The sequence below is a fragment of the Cryptomeria japonica genome, chromosome 3 (genome assembly GCF_030272615.1).
Source record: "Cryptomeria japonica chromosome 3, Sugi_1.0, whole genome shotgun sequence".
NCBI classification, from domain to species: Eukaryota; Viridiplantae; Streptophyta; class Pinopsida; order Cupressales; family Cupressaceae; genus Cryptomeria; species Cryptomeria japonica.
Window position 1 is genome coordinate 421,669,833 of NC_081407.1, and position 13,380 is coordinate 421,683,212.

Consider the following 13,380-nt stretch of genomic DNA (forward strand, 5'->3'; position numbering starts at 1 on the left):
AGATAAATAATTTAATTATAATATAATTTTGAATACTCCATATGAATTCCTAGTGCGATAAAAACATTTTCTCATTAATTACAGGATGGACAAAATTGAAGCAAAGAAATTTTGGTGTTATTTTTTTATTAATCATGGCAAATTAAATTAAGGAGTGGAGATTTTAAAAACAACCCTAAAACCAAATTAATAATAATAATATATTTATTGGAAAGTAAGGAAGCATACCATGGTAGTCATTTTGTACCGAATGATATGTTGCATTTATTAACATTTTCTTTAATGAACAAAATGTACAAAGATCTGTAGGTTTTTTTGTTAGAAAATTGAATTTTATACTTACTGTCACCAATAGAAATAGAGAAAAATGTCATTTTATTATTATTCAAACTAAAAAATTAAATTTAGACTATAGTTTTTTGTTCAATATTTTTTTAATTCTATGCATTGATTGGATGAATTAATTAAAAAAATAGATTGCATGGATGCAATAATACCCTGCCTTGGCAGGAACTAAAAAGGGATAAAGGGAGTTTATGAGATTTAGATTCTAAGTTAAAGGTTTATGGCAAATAAAGTCCTTTAAATTTATATTTTGGATTAAGGATATGTTGGGATTGTTAATCTCTAGCATATTGTGTGTTAATAGTTATATTTTTTGGAGTTTATGCTTATAGTTTGAGAGTGTTGTAAGGAAGTTGGGATCTATAAAATATCATTTTATTATGGGGATATGCTATATAATTCTCTCCAAGAAACTCTATTATAGTGGAGGAGCTTATTTGTTTTAGGTTGAAGGTGGAGAAATCCCCTGAAAGTTTCATTTATATGTCAAAAAACTCAAGGATAAGGATATATTATGATTTTCAATATCTAACATATTGTGTGCCAATAGTTATATTATTTGGAGTTTATATTTTTGGTTTGGGAGTGTTGTAAGGAAGTTGGGACCTACAAAATATTTATTTTCATGGGGATATGATGTTTGATTATCTCCAAGAAACTCTATTATAATGCTACAAACATGTTAATAAAAAACATTTTTTCCCTATTTGGGTGTGTCTAGATTATTTATGTTTGCTCTGGTTCATTGGAAAAAATTGTTTATATTATTTTTCTATTCAAAACTAGTCAAATGATGTGTCCAAGATATATTATATAAACCATCAATGTGAACGGATAAAACCAATAGAAAAACTAAAAGAGAGCTCTGCAACGACGGGTCCTCGGCTAGGGTTTCGAACTTCATGTAGGGGTCAATTGATTCACGACGCAGAGGAGATCATACAACCTCCTCCACACAGGTAAACCCCCATTCCTTGTTATGTGATTTGGCTTTGCATTTATTGTTCTTTATTACCCATGCTCTGGCCTTGTTCTCAGTCTTTCTCAGGTTGCTTTTGTGTCGTTATGGATGGTGATCTAGATGGTGTTGCATTAAATTTGGGTGATCCAGATGGGCCTTCAAGCGTTGTTGTTGTGGCTAGGGACAAGTCTTTTAAAGCGGTCCTCATTAATTCCTCTACATTTTTCAGTTTTTTTATTCTGTGAAGTTTGAGGCTAGGGTTTCTTTGATTCTGGAAGGTAATGATGGCGATGCAGGAAGAGGAGGTAAGAAAGTTATCCTTACTCTTTCTAGCCTTTCCATTACTCCTAATCCTAGAATGGTAGACGCTCTTAACTATGAGAAATCTAGATTAAAAGACAACAATTTTTTTAGTGGCTACGAACATAACTAATTGCCCGACTTGTAAATATATGGACGAATGGTTTAAAAATTGTTTGGGTTTAAAAGCTTGGGTTGCATTTTTCTTTCTATAGGATGATTCAGAAAGCTTTGTTCATTATTTTCTTTAATGACGCTAAATCATAGACGTTTGTCATTGATAAACAATTTTGGTCAATAGGAAAATGTACATTCAGGGCACTTAAATGGTCGCCTGAGGCTGTAAGTGATGAAATATTGACCCTATCATGTCCAAGGTGGATAGTAATTAAAAATATTCCACCTTTTCTATGCAATTTTATCCCTCAGATGCTTGCCTCTATTGGGAAAGTTCTTCAAGTGGACAACACTCACCCCCTGGTTCCTCATTTGGATGCTAGGGATCTTATTTCACTTGAACTCGGTAAAGATCTTCCTATATTTGTAGAAATTAATTTAGAGGAAGATCCTATGGTTTGTTTAATTGAAGTCTTGGGTGGAATTAATGTATGTTTCCCGTGCGGGAAAGAAGGGCATATTCAAAGAAATTATCCCATTCTTGCGAAGCGCAAGTCGAATACCATCTCCAAGGGCAATTCAACGAATATCGTTCCAAATGACATTTTGCACTCCCTTGAGCTCTCCTCTCCCATGACCATGGAGGACACTTAAGGCCCTATGATTGATAGAATAAATGTGTTAAAGGAGGTTGTTTCTTTTGTGATTAATAAACCGCATGTTAATCTCCCTTCTCTTGAGGAAACTGCTAAGTTTGGGGATTTTAATGCAGAACCCGCCTCACATTCTGCTATTGCCATGTCTCTGTCCTAGATTAGGGATTCCAAAATTAACCATTTTTATTAGTTTGTCCCTTCGAAAAGTCACAAGACAAGGAGGAAGAATGCGCAACAACTTGCTATTGAGAAATTGAAGAATCCCAAGAACTCTATGATAGATATTTCTGAAGAATATGAGGAACCATCGTAGATTGTACAAACCCCTATGCCTATGTATGATGACTCTAATGGTTTTCCATATGTGGTTAGTGTTGGTAAAGGAAATAGGAACTCTGTAGTCAAATCTATTGTCAGAGGCATCAAGGATAGAAGTCTTTTAGCATGAATTTGGAGGAAGTTGTTAGCCTGGACTCCCCCACGAGGGTCTCAAATCCCTTGGCTCTTGCTAATAAATTTGACATTCTTGTTAGACCTCAACTTGAGGTGGTTCAATAATACGAACCTAATTTGATTCCTCCCCCTTGTGGTGGAGTGCATACTTCCATCTCCTCCTATATTGATGTTAGCAATGCACATTTTAGCAATACTCATAACAATACCCTTGACTCTGATGCATCTTTTTTTGAGGTTATTATTAAAGCAGACCCCCTTATTAGTGATTAGACCTCTAATGGCCCCCAAGACCTAGCCATTGTCCCCTATGACCATTCCAGGCTGAGCCTCTGTGAGGAACTCGCTGGATCCCAAGCCGAAGATTTGGAAGTTGACTATGGATCCATGTCCAATGATTCAATTACTAAAGAGGAACATAATTCTAGCTAGGAGCATACTAAAAATCTAGATAATAAGGATTATGAAGGATTGATCCCTGCAGGAAATGGCCTATTCACCAAAGTTAGAAGGAAGAGGGGAAGGCCGAAAGGAAAACAATCTTCCTTTCCTCAGAGGAAGGACCCAAATAAAGAGCCTCCCAAGTGTTTTGACAACTTTAAAGCTGGTAAAGGAATATCTAAATAAAGTTTTTCATGAATTTGAACTGTATTTCTTGGAATATTGGGGCACTTAAATCCCCTGATAGGAAACATGTTGTCAAAATATTCCTTAACCAATAGAGAAGTACTTATATTTTACTTTTCAAAGAGGTGAAAGCTACTAAGTTTTCACTTGAAGTTAACCTCTATTACATTCGAAAAGATGCTTTTTAATTCACTACTAATCATGATAGAGGTAAAGGGGGTGCTATCATCTTAGTTGGAGGTAAATGGGAATCCAAGATTATTGACAATGGATCCTCTCCCTATAACAGAGTTTATGTATTATCTCAATATTTTTGAGAACACTAGAGTGGGTATATGTTCCTTATATGCACCTAATGATTACAGAGACAAAGTTGAGTTATGGAAGTGGATTTATAACCTCCCTGAGATTCCTTGGATTATAGGGGGGAACCTTTATATGATAAAAAAAAATTAGAAGATAAGCTTGGAGGACTTAATATGGATTGGAAAGGTGGGGAGAAGTTATATTGGGATAGAATGAAGGCTAAGCTTAGATTATTTGACCCCTTGGATGACATGAAGAAAGACTATAAAGACATTTGGTATACTTGGTGTAATTTCCAATAAGGAAAGAGGAGGATCTACTCTAGAATGGATATATTGTATGCTAATAAGGATGCCTTTTCGTTCAAACAAGTTGGAAATGATACCATAGTCAAGGTGATTCCTTACACTCTCTCAGATCATCATGCGATCTATACACAAATCTCTGCAAATATCTATGTTTCCCCTCAACCAAATAAAGTTGAGAACTTTATGCTCAATATTGATCTGTTGAATAATCAGGATGTTAACAATGCCACGTTTATGATCAGACAAATCAATAAATGGGACTCTCACACCCTCTCTACCATTGATAAATGCAATCAAAATTTTGATAGAAATTTTTGTGTCAAACTATTGGAAAAAAATTGGCTAAGGACCATAGGATATTTGAGAGGGAACTCATAGACAACCTTCTATCTTAAGAGGCATTGGTCCAAAATAACCTAGAGAATGTGAAAATGTCTTTATCCTTAGCCTATACTAGGAACAAACTGAGGGATATCCAACGTAATAAAATTCAAGGATCTAAGATTAGATCAAGACTTAATTGGATACAACATGGTGATAAGGGATCAATTTTTATTTTTTTTCAATATGTTGAGGCATAAAGAGTTTAAGGAGGGAATTCATAGGTTATGGGATGAAGGTAAGGAGCTGATTGACAATGAGGACATCAAATTTGCTTTCCTCTAGTATTTTGAGAAACTATTCTCCTCAGAAGATTTCTCCCCCTCTAGCCTCTCTGTCAGGGATAAATGCAAATCCTTCATACCCAAGAAAATCTTGGCAGAGGATGTTGGGAAGCTCAAAAATCCTATTTCGTTGGAAGAAATTCACAAAGCTATCAACAATCTCAATAATGAAAAGGCCCCCCAGTCCAGATGGATTTCCTATTGAATTCTACAAAGAAAATAGAGAAAGGATTAGTGTTGATCTACTACAGGTATATTAGGAAGCTCTAGCTAAAAGATCTTTAGTTTCTAGGATGAACAAAGGAGTTGTAAAGCTACTTCCTAAGGATGGGGATAAATCCCTCATCAATAATTGGAGACCCATCACTCTTCTTAATGTCTCTTATAAGATTCTAGCTAAGATCTTGACTTTAAGATTGGTGGACATATTACTAGGATTTGTTAGTAATACTCAGAATGGATTCATGAAAGGTCGTTACATTTTGGAAAACTTGATCACAAGTTGGGAGCCCATGAATTGGGCTAAAATTACTGATCGAGAGGTGTCTATGTTCCTCATTGATTTTGAAAAGGCTTATGATCAAGTTGATTGGATTTTCCTTATCATGATGCTAGAAGCATTCCAATTCCCTAAATATTTTTGTCATATGGTCTCTGTCCTTCTTAAAGATGCCTTTGTTGAAGTTGAAGCCAATGATTCCCAAACTCAATCCATCACTCTGAGTAGATCAATCAGAAAATGATGTCCTCTTGCACCTGCATTGTTTTTTATTATGGTAGATGCTATCTTTTACCTCCTTAGAGAGTCCTCCCACTCCCCAAGGGTGAGGGGTATCACTTTACCCAACAGTATGGATCTTATCAATATTCAATTTTCTAATGATACTTTTTTTTCTTTTCTGAGTCTTGATGAGGACAACTTAGATTCTCTTATGGTAAAGCTTAACATCTTCTTTGATGCTTTTGGGATAGAAACGTCCTCTTCTAAATCCATAATTTTGGGTTGGGAGGATTCCCCCCCTTGTCTTTGCAAATATGGTTTTCAATGGGGAGGCCCATCTAAGCAAGTGAGATATTTGGGTACTTCGTTTGTAGTGAATCCTTGTCTGAGAGAGATGTAGTTGTGGATTAAAGGCAAGCTGGATGGTAAGTTTAACAAGTGGAACAAACAATATTTATCATTAGTGGGCAGGATCAAAGTCTTCAGTTTGGATGTTCTACAATTATCAGATTAATGAGATACAAAAAGCTATTAGGAATTTTCTCTGGTATGATGGTAGAAGTAATAGGAAATGACATTCGATGAAATGGAAATGGTGTTGCCTTGGTTAAAAAATGGATGGAATAGGGTTGAAGGATCTTAAGACTCAAGGCATAGCCCTGACAACCAAATGGATATTTCATGCCTTGGATGTAGAGGAACCATGGAAGGTTCTTATTAGAAATAATATCAGGCTTGTTGTTCCAAAGTAGGCCAAATCCTCGAAAATGCTCTCTTTTGTTGATTTAATTGTCAAGAGTGTCTTTGTGTCCCCAACCGGGTCTAATGTGTTTAGGGTTATTTGGAAGGCTTGGGAGCTCATTAGACACCTTGTTACTAATAGTAGGGTCATCAGTAAGAATAATTTTATCTGTGGTGAGAGGACTATTTGGTGGAATTTATTTCATAAGGATAAATCACTCGCCCTCACTCAAGGGTGCTCTGCAAAGAAATGGGCTCAAAAAGGTATTTGTGTTTTCAATGATATCATAACTAACAGTGCTTTAGTTTCTTGGTGTTATCTTCGCCATAGATTTTAGCTTCCGCCTTCTAACTAGAGGACCTATTCTATGATGAGAGACACTTGCCTCAATATTGATCTACCCAGACCACGTGAGATGAGGATGAATAGATTCACTTCATACATATGTATGAATGGATCATCGTTGAAGAATATTAAGGCTAAGATGATCTATGATGCTTTATCCTCTAATTCTGATCTTATTATTCATATGAATTCTATTTGGCAGTTGAATTATAGTAGTGATGAATGGCATATTTTTTTTACCTTTCATTGGCATAGTAACATTTCACCTAAAAAGAAAAGTTTTTAATGGCTTTTTATGTTGCATAAGTTTCCTATTAAAAATAATTAAAATGATATTGATGTATGTAATATTTGTAGGATTGTTGAAACTATTATGCATATATTCTTTCACTGCATCTTTGCTAAAGAGATTTGGAATATATTTGGGATTAGTTTCAATGATGGATTCACTCAATATGACGTTCTCCATGGTACATTAAGGGTATTAGAAAGGATAGTAATCACATATGGGCTTTGTTATCTTGTGAGATTCTTTGGACTATATGGGAATTTAGGAATGAAGCTAGATTTCAAAATAAGGATAGGTTGCTTATTGAGTATCTAAGGAGACTCATATATTATAGTATTGATGTGCATGTCTCTATTGTCATGAGGCTTACAGTCAAAAAGTTGGAGAGGTTCATTGAAGATGGATCTACTAGAATTTACATGTCAGAGTTATCTCATGGATATACCTGGTCCAAATGCAACATAAGAGATTTTCTTTTGTCAACGCACTGGAAGCATTCATGCATAAGATAAATGAGGGAAAGAGGGTGGAGCACTAGTACCAAGTTCAGTTGGTGGAGGCTGTAGTAATTCCTAGAAACAAGACAATTATATGGATGGATGGTCCTATGGGATGGACCTCTAGGATGGAAAACTAACTTTCTTCACTTGTGGAATTGCAATAGACTTAATGAATATGTGGCAATTTTATAGCTTTCTACAATATGTTGTCCATGGTATATATACCATTTTGTACATCCTTTTTGTATAGCAAGCATCAATATATCATTGTATAGAGATAACAAGATCGCTTTAACTAGCAGACAATAATATTGGCTAGGGTGGAAGTCCCTTATATGTAATTCTAAATGTGAAAAATAATATGTCTATCAAACCCATAGATGGATGTTGTACCTGATTTTTTTACCTATACTTAATACAAAAAAGCATAAAAAAACCTAAAGGATAATTATGCCATCATACTCAAGAAAACCACCAATTTGGAGACCAGTTTTGGTATCAAATAAGATCTCGTATGTTTGGTCTAAGTGTGTTGGGAGGTGTTACTTCAAGGGATCTTAGGAAGAATGATGTATCAACCTTTCAATTATAACAAGTTAATATATAAAAGCATGTGCAGTTGTAGGTGGGTACTAGTTACCCCCTTGTGAGGTTCATGAGGATTACCCCTCTATGAGGGGTATAAGGGTTGTACACCTTGATAGGAGTTTGGGGGAAAGACCCTCGAAAACCACATTAAATATATATTCTCATTGTAAATCTAGACTATTCATGATTAGGTCTCAGATCTAATGATAGATATTATATTTTCTTTATTTGTCCCAGAATGCAACCCCATTTTATGAAAGCATGATATTATAGTTGTGCATGGTGATGTATTGTGAGAGTGTGGTAGTTGTCGAGTTACCTTCGGATCTCAAAATGGTAATACTCCTATGAGAATATTTATTTGCAAATATATTATAATATTGTTGATTGCAAAATAATATATTGGGTAGCTTTTGGAGTGTGGTATTTTTCTCTCGGAAGGGGTTTCCCTATGTAAAACATTACGTTGTGGTATACATGATATATATGTTTATTTTTGTTTAGTTTATATAATTATTAAAAATATATAAGAACTTTTGCATAACCCTTCTCTCAAATATTAGAACTGAAGTTGTCTTGCTACCTTAGCTTCCTTACAAGTTGTACTAGAGCTTGATCACCTTTGGTTTCGTTTGTGGGTTTTTGGGTTTCTTGAACTAATCTAGTTTTGAGTGGAAGCTTTTGTAGAAGAGTTTTTGTGATTTTGTTGCATGAATCTTTAGGTGACAACTTCATCAAGGAGAATAGAGGTGGACAAATTTTCTAGTAACAATTTTGTGATATGGAAGTTGAAGATGAAGGATTTGTTAATATATGAAGATCTACTAGGTGATGTTGATGATAATGTTTTAAGGCCTATAAATCATACTTAGGTTGATATGATGTTATGGACTATAAATTTAAGGGTATAATCAGATTGTACTTGGTAGAATCTACTTCAATCGATATCGATATAGAGACCTCTGCAAAGAAACTATGGAAGAAACTTGGTGAGATGTATCATGTTAAAAATTTAGTGGTTAAGATTTTTTTAATGAAGAAATTTTATTCCTCGATAATGGAAGAGGGTGGATGAATTATAGATTACTTAAAAGAATTCAATATGTTGGTGGCTCAATTGGCAGTAAGTATTAAAATGGATGAGGAGAAATGTTATATCTTGCTTTGTTAATTTGTGGAATTCTCTTGTTATGGTTGTTGGGAGTACTTATATTATCTTGTAGCTTAAAGATGTTGCGGGTTATTTTATTGTTAAAGAGATGAGAAATTACTAAGGAGACCTTAAATGTTTGTGGAAGACTTAATAAAATAAGCAAGAAGGATGAAATTGTGATATATCCAGGTCCAAGGGGAGATCCAAATTTGCTAGAAAGTCCAAATCTATTTGTTTTCTTGCTACACATTCCTATTTAGGAAAAAAGACCCAATAGTTTCTAAAATTTGTTACAACTATATTGATTTAATGCCCAATATTTTTAGTAATAACACACCAATAGTCGTGACATTAAATTTGTTGGTGTAGATGATAAGTACCCATAATCAAATAAAATGTATTCCTTCTATCTAAAAAGAAACAAATCATGTGATGCCACATCAATGCTCCAATCAAATATGAATTAGCACACAACTATCTATATAATTTTTTTTGGGCGTTTTTCGGACACCTCAACAACAATTATGCATGATGTAGCTCCAAAATATTAGTTATAAGCAAGGGTCTTTCCAAATAAGTTGCTTTAAAAAATTGAAAGTTTTAAAACTTACCCTATAGCATTTTCAGAAGCGGAAAGCTAGCATGTTGAACTATTGGATCCTCTCCCAGGCTAATATGGTGCCTCTATTATGTTATATTTTGGTCTTCAAATTAAGAGAGTTTACAAGTGTGGTGCTTATTTTTCAACCTCACATCCCACAATAATGGACTACAAACATGGGACATCTTTATTTTTGCTTGAAGTCACATATTTTTTCGAAAATATAATGATTTAAGCCTTAAGAGGTTGCATTTGAAAGATTTCAATTGAAGGGAGTTAAATCAAACCTTCTTTGATCAAATCCATTTGGATAGAACCCCTCTAGTCTTAAATCATACTTGTAATGGAGTCTCCTTTGCACACATCAAAACGCTAACAAAAAACCACTTTTACTTTACCTTTTGGGGGGTCAAATGAATTCATTTAGAAGTTATGTTTTGTAAGTATGTAGCCCTTATTATAAGCTATCCAAAAATTATAGTTTTGAATAATATTTAATTTTATTATTATATTTATTTTTATTTCTTATGAATTTAGGTGTTTCATCAAACATCAAGGTCTTTGTTTCACACGTGGAAAAATAAAATAAATAAATAAAAATATCATTTCCATAGGTATTGATATCCGCATTTCAACAAAAAAAGAAGTTAATTCAAATGCAAACAAAAAATGTTATGCATATATATATGCAACAAAAAATTATGAAAAAATATCTACACAATATATATATATATAAGTAAAAATTACGTAAAAAGATTCACAGTTTATTTCTATTAAAAAAAAATTAGAAACTAAAACAAAAAATCTCACAAATCAATAGTTTGCTTCATTTACAAATTATTTAATGGTTTAATTGGTATAAGTATCAGAATGTGATGATCTAGTGCAAAATGTTGATTTCATTGTACTAATCTGGGTTAAAAGTGGAAACCATTATTGACAAAAAATAATAATATTCTCCCTCTTACTGTAAAACTTTATAATATATAAAATATTTTGTTTTGCAAAGACCCTATTGTATAGGGGGGGAAATCATCAGATTATGCTAATTCGATTAATAAGAAACCACGAAAAGCCCTATCTAATTAACAATGTTCCTACATGACAGCAATGGAAATACGTTCATGAATTCAACAAGAAATAAATAAAAAACATTATAAAAACTTCCTTATTGCATTTGAATGCCTCGCTTCCATTGTCCTTTTGCATCCTACGATATGGTGGCTCTCAATGTCGCGTTGTGAAACTTGCAAGATAACGATAGAAGAATTCGAAGATTGTGGTTGTCAAAAAAGGGAAATTGATGTTGAATTTATAGATTCTCGAGAGATTAATTGGATGCCTAAGATTGATTTGAGAATTGATTCGATTAACGATTGAGATTTCACGTGACAAGTTGGTGAGAGAGAAACAGTACAATTATTTAATTAATTAAAGAGGGAAATTGTCAGATGATTAAAAGATTAGAATAAAAATTGAATAATTAGTTTACAATGAAAATGATAAATATTAATTTAGAAGAATAAAATTAGATTAATTAAATAAATTAAAATTATTTAATTAATGTAGAGGAATAATTAGCTATGTTAGTAGCGAGACAATTTTAAGTATCTACATTTACCTCTCTTTGAGACAATGTTCTAAGTAGCATTGTTTCAAAGAAAAAGTGAAAAACATGCCCCAGTATGTCGAGGGATGGAGGTAGGATGCCCCCTCAAGAGATTGTTTGTGCATTAAAGGCATGAATGATCTCTCGAAAGAAGAATGTTGGATGAAAGATAGAAGAGCGGTTAGTTGATGACATCTATGGATTTGATTGGGAAAAAGAAATGGTTGGAGTGATTTGTAGATTGATTGGATTGATCAAATTGATTGAATTGATGGGTAAAGATCAAGTTTGGTTTTAGGAAGGACACATCCTGTATAACAAAAAGATAGACGATCATCTGGTTTCAGGAAAGATACATCTTGTATAAGACAAAAGATATATCAAAACATCTGGTTTCAGGAAGGATACATCCTGTATAAGATAAATGATAGATAAAAGTTGGATGAATGATGAAATATTATGAAAGTGATGAATGATTAGTAACAAGTGACAAATGTTGGGGAATAGAATTGATTGATGAATAAAATAGTTGATTTAGGAAAATGAGACTATCACGAATTCTTGTGTATTTGATATGGCACAACAATTTCATCATTGAGCCTTATTATGTATCAATAGAAGTTTGTACATCAAGGTATGAAAAACCAAGGTGTAAATGATATCTCATTGCAGTAACAAACACACAACATACAAGGAGTGAATCCATCCATCCTAGAGTTGTTGTATTAAGGGTTGAGGTATGTATGATAGTCACAAGCATAACTATCCTTGGCTTTCATTTTTACATAGGATACTTGATGAATAAATGTACCAACACAGACACCTGAAATACCTGTGCCCCAGAAATTCATGGAAACATACCATAAACAACAAACAAGTAAAAAGGATAATGAACCATCTCGACTCCTCTAGTCACTTGTGGACATCCTCGAGTAGCATAGGAACATGACCTGCCATCAATTGATAAAGATAAGACTAACTGGGACAAAATCCAACAACCATATTGATCTATGCCATTTTTTTATTGCTTGATGTGATTATTGATTGAGAATGTTTGGTTTTAGAGAATGATTACCCCGTATAAGACTGATTTGTCTAGTTTCGAGTGTACCCTTCCTTGTATAAGACATGTTGATGTTTGATAGAGTTTGATTGATGGATTGATTAACAAGACATGTGATTGGTTTTATTGCAGACTTTGAGAGTTTGTCTTTTGTTAATTGTAATTGATGGATGGTCTATGCTTGCTTTGTATCTGTCTAGGTGTTCGATCTGCGAGGGATAATTTATTGCTTTGATTTTCAATTTTTTGTGATTTTTAGGGCTTTTTTCAAAGCTTTTTATGATTTTTTTGGATTTTTTCAAGACATTTTATGATTTTTTTGCGATGTTATTTGATTTTTTTTGGATTATTTTTTTCACAACATTATATGATTTTTAAAAAATGTTTAAGAAGATCTTTAGCCTCATTAAGATCAAAGGTGGAAAAACAAGATGGATGTAAATAGGGTGATGGATAGTGGGCGATGGATAATGGGAGATGTGGTAGGTAGGATAGAATTGATAAAACTTACCCCAAGTGTAGAGTGCAAAAGGATGTTGGATTACACATGCTGCTTATTTTCCAAGTTTTCATCATGGTACTTGCCCAAGACGCCACAAGAAGTGGTTTTCACCATTGAACGAATTGATTCTCTTTTCTTTTTTCTTTCTTTCTTTTTTCTTTTTGTATTTTTTTGACTTTTTGGGAGATAATGGATGCTTGATTAGAGACCGTGAGGAGTCAAGCATCTTGTTATTTGGATGTTACCCTTGAAACATGTGCTACATTGGACCATGGCTATTAAAGTAATTCTCAAACACATTGGTAGGATGATGGTAAAGGGAAATGAAATGGATGATATGATGGAATGGGGAAAAGATTTATGCAAAGGATTGAATGGGAGGGATTTAAGGATGGAAAATAGGTATTGGATAATAAATAGGATGTTAGAATATTTGTATTTGGGTGGATGGAATTTCCTTCAAGATCAATATTGGCACACACTTTGAGGGGTGGTGGAGTGATGGAGGATAAGTGGATTTTGGACTTAA

At 33.7% G+C, this 13,380-nt stretch overlaps 1 long non-coding RNA gene across 1 annotated transcript in view; it reads left to right on the forward strand.

The window, feature by feature from the left end:
- Positions 1–1,203: 1,203 nt before the first annotated feature.
- LOC131070398 (uncharacterized) overlaps positions 1,204–13,380 on the forward strand; it is a 49,540-nt gene continuing 37,363 nt past the window's right edge. The window contains exons 1-2 of the long non-coding RNA XR_009112317.2: positions 1,204–1,304; positions 1,384–1,611. This is a non-coding gene — a long non-coding RNA (uncharacterized LOC131070398). The remainder of the gene's footprint in view (positions 1,305–1,383; positions 1,612–13,380) is intronic.